This window comes from Mauremys reevesii, linkage group 19 (assembly GCF_016161935.1).
Source record: "Mauremys reevesii isolate NIE-2019 linkage group 19, ASM1616193v1, whole genome shotgun sequence".
Lineage (NCBI taxonomy): Eukaryota > Metazoa > Chordata > Testudines > Geoemydidae > Mauremys > Mauremys reevesii.
Window position 1 is genome coordinate 21,416,148 of NC_052641.1, and position 19,958 is coordinate 21,436,105.

General features: G+C 42.8%; 1 protein-coding gene across 1 annotated transcript in view; it reads right to left on the bottom strand.

The window, feature by feature from the left end:
* RAB14 (RAB14, member RAS oncogene family) overlaps positions 1-10,859 on the bottom strand; it is a 34,771-nt gene extending 23,912 nt beyond the window's left edge. The window contains exon 1 of the mRNA XM_039505997.1: positions 10,625-10,859. The gene's annotated coding sequence lies outside the window, so the exon portion shown is untranslated. The remainder of the gene's footprint in view (positions 1-10,624) is intronic.
* Positions 10,860-19,958: the final 9,099 nt, after the last annotated feature.

Sequence of the window (19,958 nt, forward strand, 5' to 3'; positions counted from 1 at the left end):
AATGGTAAGAGTAATACCTCCCTGTTAACCGTTTAATATTTTACATTCCTAGATATAACTTCTGTATTCACTTTTTCCACATCATGATTTTATAGACCTCTATCATGTACCCTGAGTTTCTTTTCTAAGCTGAGCAACCCTAATCTTTTTAGTCTCTCCTCAGATCAAAACCATTCCATACCCTTGCTCATCTTTGTTGCTCTCCTCTGAACCTTTCCCAGTTCTACTATATCCTTTGAGATGGGGTGATCAGAACTTGACAGTATTCAAGGTGCGAGTGCACCCTGGATTTATACAGAGGCATAATATTTTGTGTCTTATTTTCTATCCCTTTCCCAATTGTTTCCTAACATTGTTAGCCTTTCTGATCACTGCTGCACACTGAGCTGAAGTTTTCAGAGAACTATGCTTTTCCTGAGCGGAAACAGTTACTTTAGAACCCATCATTATACAAGTGTAGTTTGGATTATTTTTTCCAGTGTTCATTACTCTGCACTTACCAACATTGAATTTCATCTGCCATTTTGTTGCCCACTCACCGAGTTTTGAGAGAGTGCCCTGTAACTCTCTGGAGTCAGCTTTGGACTTTATCTTGTATAATTTTGTATTATCTGCAAATTTTGCCACTTCATTAATGATCTGTAAGAGGGAGCGAACAGTGAATATGCTGAACAGCACTTGTCCCAGTACAGATCCTTGGGGACCCCCCTGTTCACTTCTCTCCATTGTGAAAGCTGACCATTTATTCCTACTCTTTATTTCCTTTTATCCCAGAGGTGGGCAAACCACAGCAGCCCATGGGACCATCCTGCCCGGCCTCCGAGCTCCTGGCCCAGGCAGCTAGCCCCCTCCCTTGCAGCCTCATCTCGCTCTGCCACCAGCACAGTGTTCTGGGAGGCAGGGCTGAGAGCTTCTGGGGAAACACAGCTGCAGAGCCGAGCCTGACCTGGTCTCTGTGCTGTGTGGTGGCAGCGGTGGTGCAGCTGTAGCACCGCCAGCCACTGGTGCCCCAGGCAGCATGGTAAGGGGACGGGGAGCAGGGTTGGATAGAGGGCATGGGAGTTCAGGGTGGTGGTCGGGGGGGAAAACAGGGGGTTGAATGAGGGCAGAGGTCCCAGGAGGGCAGTCAGGAAGGAGGGGAGGGTTGGATGGAGTGGCAGGGGGCAATCAAGGGCAGAGGTCCCAGGGCAGTCAGGGGACAGGGAGAAGGGGTGGTTGGATGGGGCAGTGGTCCTGGGGGGGCCGTCAGGAATGAGACGAGGGGTTGGATGGGGCAGCAGGAGTCTGGGGGCAGTCAGCGGACAGAGAGCAGGGGTGTGTGTGGATGGGGTAGAGTCCCAGAGGGGCTGTCAGGGAACGGGGAGGTTGGATGGGGCACAGGTTGGGGGGGGAGAGGGGAGGGCAGATAGGAGGTGGGGGCCAGGCCACAATCCCCCTCCCCTAACCAGCCCTCCATACAATTTACAAAACCCGATGTGGCCCTTGGGCCAGAAGTTTGCCCGCCCCTGTTTTAGGCGCTTACTGATCCAAGAGAGGACCTTTCCTGTTATTCCATGACTGCTTACTTTGCTTAAGAGCCCTTGATGAGGAACCTTATCAAAAAAGGTTTTCTGAAAAACCAAGTACACTGTACCAACTGGATCACCCGTACCCTCATGCTTGTTGACACCCTCAAAGAATTCTAATAGATGGATGAAGCATGACTTTGCTTTACAAAAGCCATCTTGATTTTTCCCCACACAAAAAGTCTTTATCGACATGACTGATAAACTATAGTAAAGAACAGAATTATCAATTTTCCCTGTACTGAAGTTAAGCTCACTGGCCTGTAGTTGCCAGAATCAATTCTTCTGATACATCACTGTGGGACAGTACTTCAGATTTGTTACTCATATTAGAGCTATCATTTTGGGGCATCTCCCCTACATCCTCTGCAGTGAACACCAATGCAAAGAACTCATTTAGCATCTCTGCTAAAACCTTGTCCTCTTTGAGTACTCCAACACCTTGGTCACCTACTGGCCCCACTGCTTGTTTAGCAGGCTTCTTAGGATATACTTCTACACTGCAATTAAACACCCACAGCTGGCCTGCATCAGCTGACTGTTTCACAGGGCTCAGGCTGCAGGGCTGTAAAATTCAAGCCCAGACATCTATACTGAAATTTTATAGTTCCACAGCCTGAACCCTGAAAGCCCAATTCAGCTGACATGGGCCAGCTGCAGGTGTTTAATAGCAGTGTAGTCATACCCCATACGTACTCACGGGAAATAAATAAATAAATAAAAGAAAAAAGTAAGACTTTTTCTTTAGCAAGTTGCTTCTCAAGTTCTTGTGCACTTTCCAATTAATCTCACTAGGATCTGACTTCCAGTTTTTAAAGGATGCCTGTAATGGTCTCCATTACTCTGCTGTTTAGCCATGGTGATACCCCAAATCAGAAAGTATAGTAAGAGGACCAAAAGAGTATCCATTTAGTCTGAGCATCTGTTACGGTATTTTTAAGTTGTCCCCATGCTGCGTGCAGGCATTTAATCCTTCTGATCGCGCATTTTACTTTCCATGTAACAAACACACTCATTTTTATGTAGTTCCCTCTTTTTAAAGCGAAGTGTTACCATGGTAGATTTTTTTGGTATTATTTTGGATGCTAAGATTAATTACATTATAGTCACTTTTACCAAGGGGTTCAGCTATATAGTTATGCCTTAAGACAAACAAAAAAACCCAAACAATTTTAGCCTTGATCCTGCAATCACTTATGTGCTGATCTATAAACACAAGATTACTCCCACTGAAGTCAAGGTATGTACCTGCTTAAATGTTTACTGGATCAGGGCCTTAATTTTCAGTATTTTGGTTTTTGCCTACAGCAATATTGTACAATTCAAATAAGATAGCCCACTAAGTAATGGCATTTTTAAATATTTACAATTCATAATTATCTATAATTGAAAAAGCATAAAAAATAGTTTTTCAAGACTCAACCCAATTAAAAATTAATATTTTAAAAAACTGACTTGATTTAGATCTTTGGTTTAAGTTACTTCAGCTCTTATCTAACAAGCATTTAGTTTATTTAACCTACATTTTATTAGTAGCAGTGTTTCATCACCATTTACATGGCATTAGTAACTATATGCCATAAGCAGGTCAGGACTCCCCTGAATAGACATAGTGACAGTCTGTGCCTCAAACACATAAAAGGTTGGTTAGTGTGTATCTCAGCATGATGGAGAGAAAAAGATGGTAACACATTATTTCTTGTTACAGGTGCATACAGAGCTTAAAACAGCTTGCAATCTTAACACGTTATTAGACATCAGGAAGGGGAAGGCAAGGCACAGAGAACTATCATGCTTGACATAATAAAACAGCCACAGCGCACAAACTGACTAGCCACCTTCAGACCAAATCATTTGTATTCAAATCTGATGAGATTATGTGAATTTATCCCATATTCATGGCTTTCAGTCCCAGCAACAGAATCATCTCTATCCAGTCTCATTCCATTGACAGAACTCTAGGCCCAAGGAAATCCCACATTAAAAAAGTTAACTCAACCTAATACTGGCCACTCTTAAAACAGAATTAGAGGGCTACTTAATGACTAACTTCATTTTCTAACGAGAGCATAGGAACATGAAGGGAAGTGAAATATGGAGGATTAAGAGCTTGTCTACATAGGGGAGTTGAACCAGTTTAACTGGAATTAGTTTGAACTAGGTTAGTTAACCAGCACAACCATTTGGGGGGGGGGGGCATCTTAACACTCTGAAGTGGAAAAACCAGTTCCCAACTGACTTCACTGAAAGAGCCACTCAGGGGTTTGTGAGGGTTTCAAAGTCATGAATTTGATTAAACCCATTCAACTTTCCCATGTAAACAACGCCTTTTGACATGCTGATTACAGCATTCCATTTTTAAAGGGTCCAATCATTTAGTCCACAGTGAATATATACCCTACAGTATAGTAAACTCTTATATACAGCTTTTCATCAGTTGATCCTAGAACTTTGCAAGGGAAGCCAGTATTATCCCAATTTTACAGAGGTGGGATGACCTGCCCAAAGTCAACTAGTAGGCCAAAAATAGAAATAGCAGGCCAGGTCTCCCAAGTCCCTACCCAGCACCCTGTCCACTGGGCCACACTGCTTCTCAGTAGTACTCATTATCAAGTCTCTTCAACATTAAACGATAAGGTAGATACCACTAATCCAGCAGATGGCAGAGGGACTATGGAAAATTTCAGAGAAACATTAAAGTGGAAGAAGTCAGATGTATAAATACCACATTTTACTATCTTAACCGCCATGTGCATGGTCTCCTCTGCCCTCTTCTAGGATCATATGCTTTCTTCCTCATCTTTCCAAGCTTAAGGAAAAAAAAATGCAAAGCATCCTCATCCTGTTGAGACTCCCCAGCATCTTCTTGGTTGTTAGTTGCTTTATTTCCCCATCATAGACAAGAGTGTTGCTACATAGAGTGGCTTCTAATTTAGAAGAGAGGTATTTCCCTCCAAGGGTACGTCTACACTACCCACCAGATCGGCAGGTAGCGATCTATCGGGGATTGATTTATCACGTGTAGTGTAGATGCGATAAATTGATCCCTGATCGCTCTCCCGTCGACTGCTGAACTCTAGCTCGGTGAGAGGCGGAAGCAAAGTCGACGGGGGACCCACAGCTATCGACCCCGCACCGTAAGGACGTGAGGTAAGTAATGTATTTAATGACCTGAGTACTGTCTTCGGTACTAAATCCTCAAGGAAAAAAGTGGTATACAGGTGATTTACACTCTCCACCACCTCAATTCATCAACAGTAGTTTTACATGGACAGTTCAAATCTGTAAAGTTTGTTTCTCCTGCTCCCACTCCCAAAAAACTACTCTAAAGCAACCTTAAATATGCCTTCTTGTCTTTGTGAAACTCAGGGCTTGGCTACACTTACAAATTTGCAGCGCTGCAGCAGGGTGTGAAAACACACCCTCTGCAGCGCTGCAAATTGCGGCGCTACAAAGCGCCAGTGTAGTCAAAGCCCCAGCGCTGGGAGCCACGCTCCCAGCGCTGTCCGTTATTCCCCACAGGGAGGTGGAGTACGGACAGCGCTGGGAGACTTTTCTCCCAGCGCTGGCGCTTTGACTACACTTAGCGCTTCGACTACACTTAGCGCTTCAAAGCGCTGCCACGGCAGCGCTTTGAAGTTTAAGTGTAGCCATAGCATTAGTGCTATTCAAACCCCCTTTACCTATGTAAGTGTTGCAACATTTGTAGTTACTATTTACATCTCCTACCCTTTGAAAGTGGCCTAGTCATTACTCTCATGTTAGGGCTTGTCTACACTGGCACTTTAGAGCGATACAACTTTCTCACTCAGGGGTGTGAAAAAAAAACCTGAGCACAGCAAGTTTCAGCGCTGTAAAGCACCAGTGTAGAGAGTGGAGGTGGGGTTTTTTTTAAGAGTGCTGGGAGAGCTCTCTGCCACAATTACACAAGCCACATTAAAGCACTGCCGCAGCAGTGCTTTAGCATTGCCCGTGTAGACTAGCCCTTAGATACAATCAGGTTTTGTCGTCAAGTTATAACTGAAGCAGTATATTTGAATACTAGTTATAATCAATGTGCTTTAGACATAATGTTGTCTCAGTAATTATGTTCCTACTAGTGGTACAGGTTCCCATCAGAGTCATATAAACACACCTACTTCACACACCCATATAAGCTCCAGAAAGCAACTATACCCTCCATCTATGACTATTGCATTATAATGCACTTCTACTCTAAAAAGTGACATAAAATGGCATCGTAGGTTTTCACAAGTGTTTCTTGATCTCCAAGCAGAGTTTGCTCTGTTTAAAACAAAACAAGACATTAAACTGGCAGTCATGGAAACTCATCCTGAGCTCAAAGTGTCAAGATTATTTTTCCCATCTTGTGGACAATCATTAGTAATAGTTTTTGCAGGCCAAACTAGGCCCCTTATTTATATCTGCACAACTCCACTGCTCTGAATGGGTTTGCATGGGAGTAACTGGTACATTGTGAACAATTCTGTTTATGTGCATGATTGAACAAAAGAACACTTGCTCTTAGTATTGAAAGGCAAGACAGCCAACAAGTGTAAAATGCAAGCAATAACTGGGTCACTAGAGTCAGCAGATGTGAGGGTACAAGTGGAACAGATCTGATGAACTGAGTACCAATTTTTAACCTAGTCCCTGGGTAAAGTCAGTGTTTGAGTAGTTCACACGGTTTTTTTAAACCATGTTTTATTCTTGCCCCCTCATCCTTACAGGAGGTGGTACTGGAACAGCCAGGTGCAAAAAGATAACAGGCTGCAGCAGACACTCTAAATAGATTGCCTCTGCAATCTTACTAGTACTACTCAAACAATCAAATGAGAGGCAGGCAGAGAAACAGCGGGAGCTACAGGCTGTTGCAATTAAGAGTTAAGACTAAAGGGTCAGAAAAATGTTCTGATTTTTTCAGTCAAGCTAAACACACAGTGTTGGCTCCAAAATCCCCTCTCTCTTTCCCCCCTCCCTGTCACACTACCCCCCCACACCCCCCTCTTTGAAAAGCACGTTGTGCCCACTTGAATGCTGGATAGCTGTGCCATAATGCATCACTCCCAAGCTGCATGCTGCAAATGTGGTCACACACACACACGCTGGCTGGGTGTGTGCACACACACAGCACCACACAGCTGCAGCTGGCCAGCGCAGCGCTGCAAACACTGCAAACCCAAACCGTAAGTGTAGCCAAGCCCTCAGAACAAAGAGGAAGTATCAAGGTCACACCACATTATTACACAGTGGCATATGAATAGTAGTTTTCATAGAATATCAGGGTTGCAAGGGACCTCAGGAGGTCATCTAGTCCAACTCCCTGCTCAAAGCAGGACCAATCCCCAGCTAAATCCTTAAATGGCCCCCTCAAGGATTGAACTCACAACCCTGGCTTTAGCAGGCCAATGCTCAAACCACTGAGCCATGAGAATTAACTAGAATTATTAGTTTATCAGAAGACATCTCATTGCCTTCAATTTTCTGTAAACATCACTGTTACTGAGAAGTTCCCATCAACAGAAAAACTAATACCTAGGGATTTTATATTTCTGCTGTCAGACATTCCTCCATAAGAGAAAGTGAGTATTATACTTTCTACTGTTTAAGTAAGTCAGATCCCCTGATCTGCATTCATCAAATCCCCATTAAATAGTCAGCAGTATGCGCCAAAGCAGGAGTGACTGTTTAAAGGGGGGGGGGGGGAATACACACAGAATGACAGCTTAGTCTAGATTACTAATAGTCATATGCCATTTATGGCCACTAAGTTTTGTTTCATGCTAATTTTCTTTAAATTCCTAACTAGAAGAGGAAAAGAAATGTAGTTAGGATAATGTTCTTTAAGGCTGTTGGGGTTTTTTTCCTGCCAACTAGTTATATGTGCCTCTGCTCACCATCTCCCCTCCTAATAATAGTGGGACTCCAACTGCAAGCATTTATGAACTATTTGATATAGCAGTAGTTTAAGGTTTGTTCTCTCTCCCCAGTGACAAACTGGTTTCATCTGGTAGAGTTGTATATGAGTAGTGAACTGATGGCACTTATGTGTTCCTTAATAAAGAAAGTTTGAGGCTTTTTGGGAAAGCGGCATATAAAGAAAGAAGTCTGGTAGGCACGTAACTTGACCTACCATAATAAGCCGCTTTCTGGTAAGATTTAAGCCGAGTCGAAGTTTCTCAGTTAACCTTGTTTATTTAGAGTGCAGTTCTTCTGTGACTATACGACAGCACTCTTGAAACAGCAGTTTCTCTTTTCTGATTTTAATCTGTTTATTTTATTGACAAATAATTCAATGATTTTTTTTCCTCTTTAGCACTTGTAGAGCCATAACAACTAATGTTCTTCCTTCCTGGTATCAGTTATACCTTTGCAACCAACCTAAAGGCTATGAATTGCATGCAAAACAACATTGATTTAGAGGACCTTAATATGCATGGATGATGTGTTATCCTGCAAGAACCCAGGACGAGACTATAGGGTTAGCAGTTAGGAAGAATGTTTCTAACATTTAAGCAGCAAAGAATCCTGTGGCACCTTATAGACTAACAGATGTTTTGTAGCATGAGCTTTCGTGGGTGAACACCCACTTCTTCGGATGCAAGCAGTGGACTCATTACTATTGAGACTTCATCTTGTGAATATGGGTATGGCCCACCCTATCAAAATCAGAGATAATGCTCAAAGACAGACAACTCACTTAAAAACAAAACCACCACACACACCTTCAGAAAGCTACATTTTAATCAACTACCTTGAACCAAAAGAAATTTTTATATTCTATCAACTGGATATGAGGCATTTCCTTTTACTGTCCACTGCTTGCATCCGAAGAAGTGGGTGTTCACCCACGAAAGCTCATGCTACAAAACGTCTGTTAGTCTATAAGGTGCCACAGGATTCTTTGCTGCTTCTACAGAACCAGACTAACACGGCTACCCCTCTGATACTCTAACATTTAAAGGGAACAATTTTGATACAGATTCACTGACAATTAATAAACCCTACACTCTCTTTAACTAAAAATCGTGGAGGACACTACAACCAAGCCTTTATTGCCGATTGCACCAAAATAATGGAACAGAATATTACTCTACAAATTTGGGAGGGGGTACAGGGGTAAGGGGAAGAAGATGCACTGGATGTCTTCTCTCTGTGTACAGAAGTCTCAATAGTAATGAGACTTCATCTTGTGAATATGGGTATGGCCCACCCTATCAAAATCAGAGATAATGCTCAAAGACAGACAACTCACTTAAAAACAAAACCACCACACACACCTTCAGAAAGCTACATTTTATCAACTACCTTGAACCAAAAGAAATTTTTATATTCTATCAACTGGATATGAGGCATTTCCTTTTACTGCTTGTTTAGCAGCAGAGCCAAATTCTCCCATAGATATCTATTGCAAGGTAAGCCTGAACAGGCAAATCACCTACTACACCAAAAGTTTTGGTAACAACTAGACATATAACAAAAGTCAAACATGAGATTGGAGTTTCTTACCACAGCTCTGATTTAAGTGGTTTCCCAATCCTTCACAGGAGTTAGTAACTTACCTTTTTAATCTATATGTAGTTAGTTACATTTTTAGTTGTTAACTCCCCTAAGGCAGAAATTCTCTTACTTATGTTTATAAATTGCTCATCATAACATAGAACCAGACTTTAAGTAATACTATAATTTAAATGTTAACTTTTTTTTATGTCTGGAAAGTCTCTAGCAGTTTTTATGCAAGATGTTTCAGTTAACAATACACAAAGACAACATCCACTACAGAATCAGTTTCTAGTTCAAAACCCAATACAAAGAATTTTTTGGATTACCTTTCAATTTTTAGTGTAGTCAGGATAGTCACAATTAAACATTCCTCTTAGACCTTGTATCTATATTTGTTTGTCCCCCATCCCTCATGTAGCCACTCCATTTAAGACTATTAGAAAGAAACTGAGTAGCAAGAAAGGCCACAACAGTATGGATTTGAAAGCAATACAACTGTAGACAAAGCCTAACAAACACCTTTCCTTCTTCATAGAATTGATGAAGCCAGTGTTTTTGTTGTCACAAACTTGTTTCCAAATTAAGCCATTCACTTAATGGCTCCAGAATATCATTAAAGGACAATTCAGAAATGTGATGGAGACAGACAGAGACACAAAACAACGATCTGAGTCTTTTAATCCATTTTCCTGTGCAGCATTTAGAATAATTTTGTCTAAAAGAATGAACTCCAGAATGTTTGGGTGGGGGACGGGGGGACTCCCAGACAAAGATTTCGAGGATTTGTTATTATTCCTATATGAAAGATTCTGTATCAGAGTTTCATGCAACATAGATTTTAAATATTGACGTTAGGGACAGCAGAAACAGCCTACATCGCAAGCACATACCCTACTGTATACAAACCCTGAGTGCACATACGATGCACACACGCATGTGTGCAGTCACACGCACTATGCAGGGCCACACACATGAGGGGAATGCGACCGTGCAGCGGCGCAGAGGCGGCGGAGGCCAAGGCCAGAGAACCGGCGCAGCAGAGGCCTAGCTTCTGCCCAGCCAGCCTCGCCCTACCTGGCAGGCCCAGCCCCCAGGGCTCTGGCTCTTTCCCCTTCCATTGTGCCTCATCGCTACAGACGGGAACGCGGGGGGTGACAGGGCGGCAGGCGGGGGACGGGGCTTCGGGCCCACTGATGCGGGGTGCAGGCTGCATCCGCCTCGGGCCTCCCAGCAAGGGGAGCGGCGCCCGGGAAGGCCGAGGAGCGGGAGCAGAGGTCCCAGCGAGGCCTGGGTACTGAGCGATCGCCAGGCTAGGCCGCGGGTGGCTGTGGGGCGGGGAAGGAGGGCACCGCTGAGGAGTCTGAATGGCTCCAGGGCAGGGGGACAGGGGACGGGTTTCCGAGGGCAGCCCTAGGATGACTCGCCAGGCAAGGAGGGGCTCCGGCCGGGTTCGGGGGGAGGCCTCCCTAGCCGGGCCTGGGTAGGCTCCCCGGGCGGGCGCCGGGTGGCTCTCTGGGCCAGGCGTTGTGGAGGAGGTGCCGCCGCTTCCTTATTACCTGGGCTCGGGGAGCTGGTGGCTGTGCAGCTTGGCTCTCTCGGTGACGGCGGCGGCGGCGGCAGCCCGGTCCCCTCTGGGCGCTGTACGGCTCTGCTTCGGGCTGGGGCTCTGCCTCGCTCCCACAGGCTCAGTTCCGACGGCTCTACTGCGCCCCCATCCCCCCCTTATCCAAGATGGCGGTGCTCCGTACGCGGGGTTTCCCCTCCCACTCTGAACGGGCCCCGGCTGCACAAAGCGGTGCGCAGGCTTCAGAGCTCGGGCCAATCACAGAGCGAGCGTACCCCAGCGGGGCACGCCTAACTGCACGCGGTGGGCGGTGCCCAAAGCAGGCGCGCGCGCGTCGGGTCACGCGCTCCTTCTTGCCCCCTGGCGCGTCCTGAGTCTCGCGCGCCGGCTGGGGCGCGCTCCGAGTGGGCGGGCGGGAAAAGTCTTAGCCTGGATCCGTGAGCCGCCAATCAACGCCGTCCGCGCCTTCTTCGTGCCACTCCCCCATCCCGCTACCCTTCCTCAGCCAGTGCCTGTCGCCCCCTAAGGGGGAGTCGGGACCCATCTAAACACCAATGGAGAGTGTCCCCGACACAACTGCTCGTCACCCAGGCAGATGGGGGGTGCAGCCTAAAGCAGCGCAGTGCTGCACGGTCGGCATCTGTTCCCTGTCTGCTGGGGTGCTGAGGACCCTTAGCTGCCCAAGCAAAGAAATGGCTGAGGCAGGGCCACTGGGGGGGGCAAGTGGGGCAACTTGCCCCAGGCCCCGCAGGGGCCCCCACGAGAACATAGTATTCTATAATATTGCAACTTTTTTATGGAAGGGCCCCCCAAAATTGCTTTGCCTGAGGCCCCCTGAATCCTCTGGGCTGCCCTGGGTTGAGGGCACATACTTGGTACACACAGAGACACAATGTCCTGGCACCATAGTGAGGGGATCTGGCATGAACCACCTCAGCCTGCCCCGACCCAGCCTCACAACATCATGGCAATTTGTTGACTGCCTCAGGGGTGAGTGTCACAAAGTACCCTGGCAAATTAACAAGGGGTCAGGAGGCAAACACTAGCACAGTCATCAGGGGCAACATGGCAATAAGGAGAGGTGCTGTGTTTTATGACCATTGGTTGGTCGCTGGGGTAGCAGGGAGCAAATGTCCCACCTACACAATAATGAAAGGACACAAGGAAACCCACACAAACAGCACATGTAAAGACACCAGCCTCTTACAATAGGAGGTAGCAACAACACAGGCTGCCAGATGGCGGGAGGCCATAATGCTACACTGTAGAATGATAGTTTACTGTGATGGCTACCAGGGTTTCAATGTGTGACCTCCTCACCCTTCCCCCCCCCCCTTCCCTTACACACACAATCAGAGGATACAAGAAAAACACACAAATACATTGTTTCATAGAGACACTACTACATCAAGAAGTTTCACAAAGGGACTATGATTTGCTGTTGTGGCCTACTGAGAGACTAAAAGTGATCCATGAGTAACAATAATGTAAAGCATAAACTAACAAAAGTGTAAAGACAATTACCTTTGGTATTCAAAATAGCCATGACCTAGAAGGCCATTAATGACATAGAAATACATCATGTTTCCCACCTTCCTTCAGAATTGGAGTAGTGCTGTTATATGAATACAACACATTATCGGTATTATTACTTCAGTAAAAGTATAATTTGAACCAGAGTAAGATTTACCCTCATCAGGCATTAATCGGCCCTAAGTAGAGTTAGTATCTGAGCTCTGAAAGATGAGGGAGATGTTTCCAGGTGCACTGGGTTGTCTTCTGATTGCTTTGTTACCCACCACACTCTTTGTCTGTTGTAGGGTGGGGGAAATGCATTTTTTTCTAATTTATTAATATTTTTGCTGCTATTCCCAAGCTTTTTTGTCTTTTAAAAGGAAATTGTACATATATTTAGTCCTTAGTGGGAGTTTTGGGCATTTAAAGCTATTTTTAAATGGCTGAATAATACATTTTTAAAAATTATTACAAATATGTGCACACTTAAAAGTACTTAAGAATTTGAGAATGTAAGAATGGCCATACTGGGTCAGACCAATGGTCCATCTAGCCCAGTATCCTGTCTTTCAACAGTGGCCAGTGCCAGATGCTTCAGGGGGAATACACAGAACAGGGCAATTTATTGTATGATTCATCCCCTGTTGTCCAGACACAGGGAGTGTGGGGTTGTATCCCTGACCATCTTGGCTATTAGCCATTGATGGACCTATCCTCCATGAATTTAATTCTTTTTTGAACACTGTTATACTTTTGGCCTTTACAACATCCCCTGGCAATAAGTTCCACAGGTTGACTGTGCATTGTGTGAAGAAGTACTTTATCTTGTTTGTTTCAAACCTGTTGCCTATTAATTTAATTGGGTGACCCCTGGTTCTTGTGTTATGGGAAGGGGTAAAATATGTGTATTCACACCTCAAGAGTTAATAATATGATTTCAGATTGTACTAAATGCTATGGATACACAAGTTAGACCAGTGTGTTGGGTCTATATGTTGGGTCAATAATACCCCCTATACTTTAAGGGTCTGAGTGCAGATTATACAATATAAAAGATTCTACATGCAGATTTACACAATGTAACATTTTCATCTATGTTAATATATGTTAATATAATATAATGAGCTTTCATTTTCCTAACCAATAGCACAATTCAGAGCTCAGGAGTCTCTTAGGACAACGTTATAAGGGGAAATGGATGTTATATGGATTTCAATTGGAAATTGGAACAAAAATGTAATGTCCTTATACTAGAGACAATCTCTTATCAGTGAGACCAATAAGAAGGATGCTCTCTATTGCAGCTATGGAATTTTGTCCATTGTGCATTGTGACCCAACCAAGATATAAGTATTCATCCAAGTGGATGCCTTCCAGGATCAGGGTCCTTAGAGTACATGCCCTCCTATCAACAAATCACCATACAATACTAATGAATAAAGTCTAGCAATTATAACCTATAATCAGTTGATGGTCATACCAGGTCTTCTTGCAGAAGACTTACTTCTAGAAAGATCTATCCCATGAATGAAAAACACTTTAACAAAGTACCTTTGCATATCTCCAAAGATAGATAAGAAAGGGATGTGTTCCAATGGTTTAAACAGTTGAAAACTGATAATATAGCCAAATGAGAATAAAATTTAAATGAACAATAGTAGCTGGAATAAGGAAAGTAGTCTTAATATATAACATTTGTATTCACATATTTATGTATATACATTAATAAATCCAAACTTTTTCCCAGAGCATTTTGACAGAATACCTTTATAGGTATATATAGATTAAGAAAAAAGGCTTTTGTTTTGTTTTGTTTATCGTTAGCTATTATGTTTTAACAAATATGCTTTAAAACCCTAACATAAACAAGCAAAGTTGTATGTCAACACATTAGCTGGCTAAGGTGAACCCTATGCTCACCCAAGGTCTAGACGAGGCTGTGTTGCCAACTCTTACAATTTTATCACAAGCTTTCAATAATTGGCATTTTTCTTAAAGCCCCAGCTCCTGGAGTCACATGATTACCTGAGGCTCTCACCTTTCATTTAAAAAAAAAGGAAAAGTTTCTAGCCATCATGATTGTGGAGAGAAGCTTGAAAACATGAACTCTAAAGGCTTGAAAACCAGAATACAACTAAAAAGGACCCAAAATTTATTATTTGTAAAGCCTCATGATTTTTAAATCAATTTAATGATTTTTTTGGTGTGTGTCTCAGGATTTCTGAACTTGCAGCTGGCAATATTTAAGGCCTAAAAGTACGGAAATCTACAACATGTGGAATAAAGAGAACTGAAATTGAATGACTCAGAAGATGGAGGAATGTGTCAAAAGTAACCTTATGGAAGGATTCTATGTGTTTGTAGTTTAATCAAATTATTATCCAATATATGAATTTTCATTATATGAACACATAAATTATAGAAAAATTTATTGCCTTCAGACATTAGAAATCAAAATTAATAGCATTCAAGGCTAACCTTCATAGTAGCACTTTAACTATAGGTTGTATTTCAGCTGAAATGTCTTTAGGATTGCTTTGTTTAGAAACCTTTAGAGCCTAGAAAACCTGTTAAGAATGTTTACACATCTCTACTGAGAGAGAGAGAGATTCTTACAATAGCTGCTAGAGGGCAGCCATGTGGCATGGTTTCAGTGCATGATTTATAATTCCAAGAATGAACAGACTGCTTTGTCAGCTTCATTGCACCAAAAGCAAAAAGCCTCAATGAAGGCAGGTGAAGAGATTCCATTTACTAGTTTTAGGATTAAAAGTTCACTAGGTTTTAAGTGAGTTTGGAAAAAGCTAATGGTTCTGCATGTTAGAACATATATTTGATACTAAATCTAGATTCTATTATTTTTCTTCCTACCAAATTAATGAAGCATAAGGGCTTAATTCTGATCTCAGACATACAGAACCACACCAACATGGATTCTGACAAATCAACACACTGTGATGATGATTCCTATACAGTAGTATATTTTTCAAGATATGATGGTGCACACCATAAATAAGATACAAATCCAGCTTTCCCATAAAACATTAATTTGAGATCCCGGCTGCCCATCAAGATTAAAGATCCCATAGCAATATCCTATCCTTCCAGGAGATCTACTGAGTATTTTCCATTTCTAACTACTACTTTGACCTTATGAATTCCTTTCCCTCAGTGTACAGCTGTGTAGAAAATCCTCCCAAATGAACTGACCTCTATCAGCTGTGAAACAGTGGGTCCCTGCTCACAATTCAGCCTCTCATTGTGCAGACACTGGAATTCCACTGCCAAGAATATGTGGGCAGAGGTTATGGCATGAGCCTGAAAATAACTACATGAGAAATAATAAGTTTGTTTGGTTTTTTTACATCTATAGCAAAAATAAATACAAAATATGTACGAACAATAAAAAACAGATACCACAGTGATAGGCACATTAGAAAAGGATAGATAGATAGATAGATAGATAGATAGATAGATAGATAGTCTATTAAATTTGTATTACTGATGTCCATCAACTTGTTTTCTTCACAACTGTTACAGTCAAGGCCCTAACTATGATACTTTAAATACTCTGGTGATGAGTACAATATAAAACATACATAAAGAATAATTTTAAACAGATAACACAGGTGCAACAGACATAAATTCCAGTGTTGCAGCACCATATATGGAATCAGTTTTACTAGAAATATAATTGAAAACAAAACACTAGGAAGAACTTCCACCAGAGGGAGTCTCTCAGAGAAAATGACTCAAAGCTCTTAAAGCCATAGGGTGGATGAGGTAATATATTTTATTAGAACAACTTCTGTTGGTGAGAGAGACAAGCTTTCAAATTTAGGGCTTGTCTTCACCTACAGTGCTGCATCTCTGCAGCTGCACCAGTGCAACTGTGCCATTGTAGTGCTTTAGTGAAGATGCGTCTCCCATCGGCATAGTTAATCCACCTGTGCGAGAGACGGTAGCCGTGTCAATGGGAGAAGCTCTCCGATTGACATAGCACTGTCTACACCACAGGTTAGGTCGCTATAACTACATCGCTCAGGGGTGTGGATTTTTCACAGGTTGGCCTAAAAGTGGTAGCTTTGGAAAGCCCATGCTTATTTGGGGCACCCTGGGAACATCAAAATGAGGGACTGCACATTCTTCTCAACATCATTAAAATAATGATTTAAAAAATCAGTATTAATGATCAAACAAATCATTAATGAAAAATTACAACTAGCCCACAGAACCAACTGCAGCCCATTGGTACTCTGGGGGTGAAAAAGCAATTGTTATTGAAAACACTGAAAGTAATGTCTCGGTAAAAAAATGCATTTTCAAGTAACTGGGTACATAGTAAAGATTGAAGTGTGGGTAATGAGTTTAATTGACCTCCTTTAATTAAAGTGGTAGCGGACTGTGCGTTTAGATCTGAAGTTTAAAGGGTCTAATCCTAACTTCTGAGGCATATGTGTGTGATTTATTTAACAGTTGTGTGTGTTGTCTTCAGCACAAGGATTGATTACACCTTCAACCATTACATCGCAACTGAGGGGGGAAAACAAACAAACAAAAAACAGGACTGTCCAAATATTTGTATTTTATACTGTTTGGTTATCCTTCCCAGAACAGCTGATTCCTCCTGATCTTTGTTAGTCTTGGTCAGGAACATCAGCTATTGAAGAATGAAGGAAAAAACTTCCTAACTGACCCCACTCTGCCACATTGTTTGGTGGGGAAAGCAAGTATGTAGCATTATTAATTATTCATTCTTTATTAAATGTTCATTATTAAGTTTACACATAACATAAAAATGAAGGTTCAGGTGCATGACACTGGCTGAAAAGAATAAAGGAAAAAGCCCTCTCAGAAGAGCCTGAGACTTCTTAGGGCAGAGGGAACTGCCTTTGACTGATTCCTCCTAAATAGAGGCCAAATTCTTGAAGATAAAGGGGATATTGTTTGAATAAAGAGTAGAAGAATTGGTCTTAAGAAATTCAGAGAAGAAAAAAGCTCTGATGAAGACTAAAATCTCTAAGTTGTGGGGTCTGGCTACTCAGTGGGCCTGATCTGGCAGTTCTTTAACAGGCAAACTCTCAGTGACTCAAGCAAATACTATAAGGTCAGGGTCCACTGTAAATATTTTAGCATAAAATTCTAGCTTTGAAGCAACATCCTTGTCTCTCTTCTGTGGAAAAAAGAGTTCATTATAATTTAAAACTACATATGAGTTTTGCAGGGTGCATCAGCACTTTGTATTGTCCTGCTCAGCAAGTTAGAAATAATAACCAAAGGATACTAATACAATGTTGCCTATATTTACAGATAAAGTGAATGAAAAGTTCAGCCTCTGACACAGAACTAAAAGACAGAAATCACAGTTAATAGTTCACAGCTGCTTGCTTTGTAAATTGTATTATGTTTTGTTGACTCTGTACTGTAATGATTAATCATTCATTTAAGTAATACTACAGCTCTTGAGATGCAAGATATAGGGCATCCAGATTTTGCCCTTCTGAAGGCTGCAATGGCAATACCATATACCTAAGGGTTGCACGTGTTGTGTATAAAAGGGGCCTCACCGGTAGCTGTCCTCATTTTAGGCATAGCCTGTGAAGAGTACAGATTACTTGGATGTACTGAATCTAAATAGACTAGATGATTTGCCTTATCTTGTGCCCTAGTCACAGTGCAGAGGCCAAACACAACCCCAGTCCTTTATTCTGGCAGAACAAGGCATGCTTGAGAATAGTGCACAAAGTGGCTGACACTGGCTTTGCAAAAGGAAGAAAACAAGGCCTTTGCACAGAGCAGAAGAGCTGGTGCACCACTGGGACAGTATATGTTTTCATCCATGCAGTGGCTGTAGCAGTGACCGTGTTTCCCCTAATTAGGCACATTGACTTCAGGAGCACTCGCTAGGCCAATGTGTCTCCAACACCCGCTAATCCATGGGTTTGTGTCTGAAAGGCATATTCTAATCCTGAGTATGGAAACTATTTCTAGGATAAAATGATTAGTTACTCTTTTTCAGCAAAGGGGAAAATCAGAACCATTTCTTTCAGTGGGAGCAAGAGCAGATATTTTATCTGTAACTCAAACCTTTGTGATTACTTCCCATCCAATCCCCATACACACTGCACTGTCTGCACTGCAAAGTGACGTTAACTGTTGATGTACATAGCCTTGCATCAACCTATTTAGGCATGTGTCTACAATCAAATTTGTCTCCGGCTGACGTAAGCACTCCATTATAGAGACACAGTAAAACAACTTCCCTGAACAGCGTAGAACCACAGTCAACTACTTGGGTACACAGTGTGGGTGTAAACACTGCATGACTTGTGTCGACTCTAACAGTCCTCCTGCCACTGTCTCAGTCCCTACAGCAGTAACTGCTTTGCTCATAATTTTAAACTCCACTGCCAATGGGCTGCAGAAACAGGAAGCTCCCCCCACCTTTAAAAAACCCTGTGTGTTTTTTAAATGCTCTTTCCTGGTTGCCCACCTTGATGAGCACACCTAGCAGCTCACCTTTGTTGCTTGCTTCCAGCCAACTGTGGCTCCATGCACACAGAGAGGTACTAGACATGCTCTTGCCCAGAGCAGGCAAGAAGTATTGGATCTCCTGGGCCTGTGGGGAGAAGAGGCTGTACAAGCATAGCTATGGAACAGCCATAGAAATGTGGACATCTATGAACAGACGGAGACATGGAGGACATGGGCAAAGGGCATGACAGAGATCAGCTGCAGTATGGAAAGTGAAGGAACTTCTCCAAGAATACTACCCAGTGAGGGAGGGCAATGAAACCTCTGGTGTTGCCCTGCACACCAGCCTCTTTTACAATTAACTGCATGTTATACTTGCTGAGACTGAAAGTGCTGCTCAGGTTTGTGGGATATTTAAAAAAACAAAAATTATGGGTTGTGGAAGGTAGTATGGGATTGGAAAAAAATGCATTCTGGGAACTTGACTCCTAGCTCCCAGAAATCTCTGGGTGAATCATTACTGTCCTATAAAACAAAGGACATTGTACGGGACCGCAGCATGCAGCACACTGGGATAGCTACTCAGGGTGCACCACACTTTAGATTGACTCAAGCACTCCTGGTGAGTACTGTCACGGTTTCAAAGCAACTGCACCTGTATTCCCTCTCTGTATTCCCAGTTAAGCTTCCAGCTCCATGCCATCCAGTCTTTTGTGTGGAGACCTGCATCTTACTCCCTTCTGATCGAGGATTTTAAGGCTATATAGCTTTCTGCCTTACACTGTGATATTCCCAGCAAACCAGACTGCCTAATAAGCCAGTGCCTGCACTTTGCTTTCTCTCTGAGGGCTACAACCCCTGTATTGCTCACTATTATAAGTTACCAGCCAGCTCTTTGTAAGCAAGCACATTTATGTTTAAGGTAAAAGCATTACAGAGAAAACATTAAAACAATAAAAGAACCTACACACATACTAAAAAGGTCACCAGAGGCCACCCCCAGCTCCAACCTAGGACTCTGGTAGATTTGAGTCCTTCAAAACCTACAAGTGGGTTTTCCCCTTGGTTACAAATTCATCCGTCTTAGATCCCAAACCATCACCCAAACTGTCCATATCAGCTGTTTCTTTATACAGCTCAAGCCTTTGATCTTGGGTTTCTGTAACAGGTAATAAGTGGACAATGACCCTTTCTCCTTTCCAGAGTTAGGAAATTTGCATTAACCTCTCCAAAGGGATTCCCCAGGAAAGCCACTTAACACTTATTCTCCTAAAAGTCCATACTTTTCTGGCACATATTCGATATAGTCTTTTGAACTCCCAGGTCTTACATCTGTC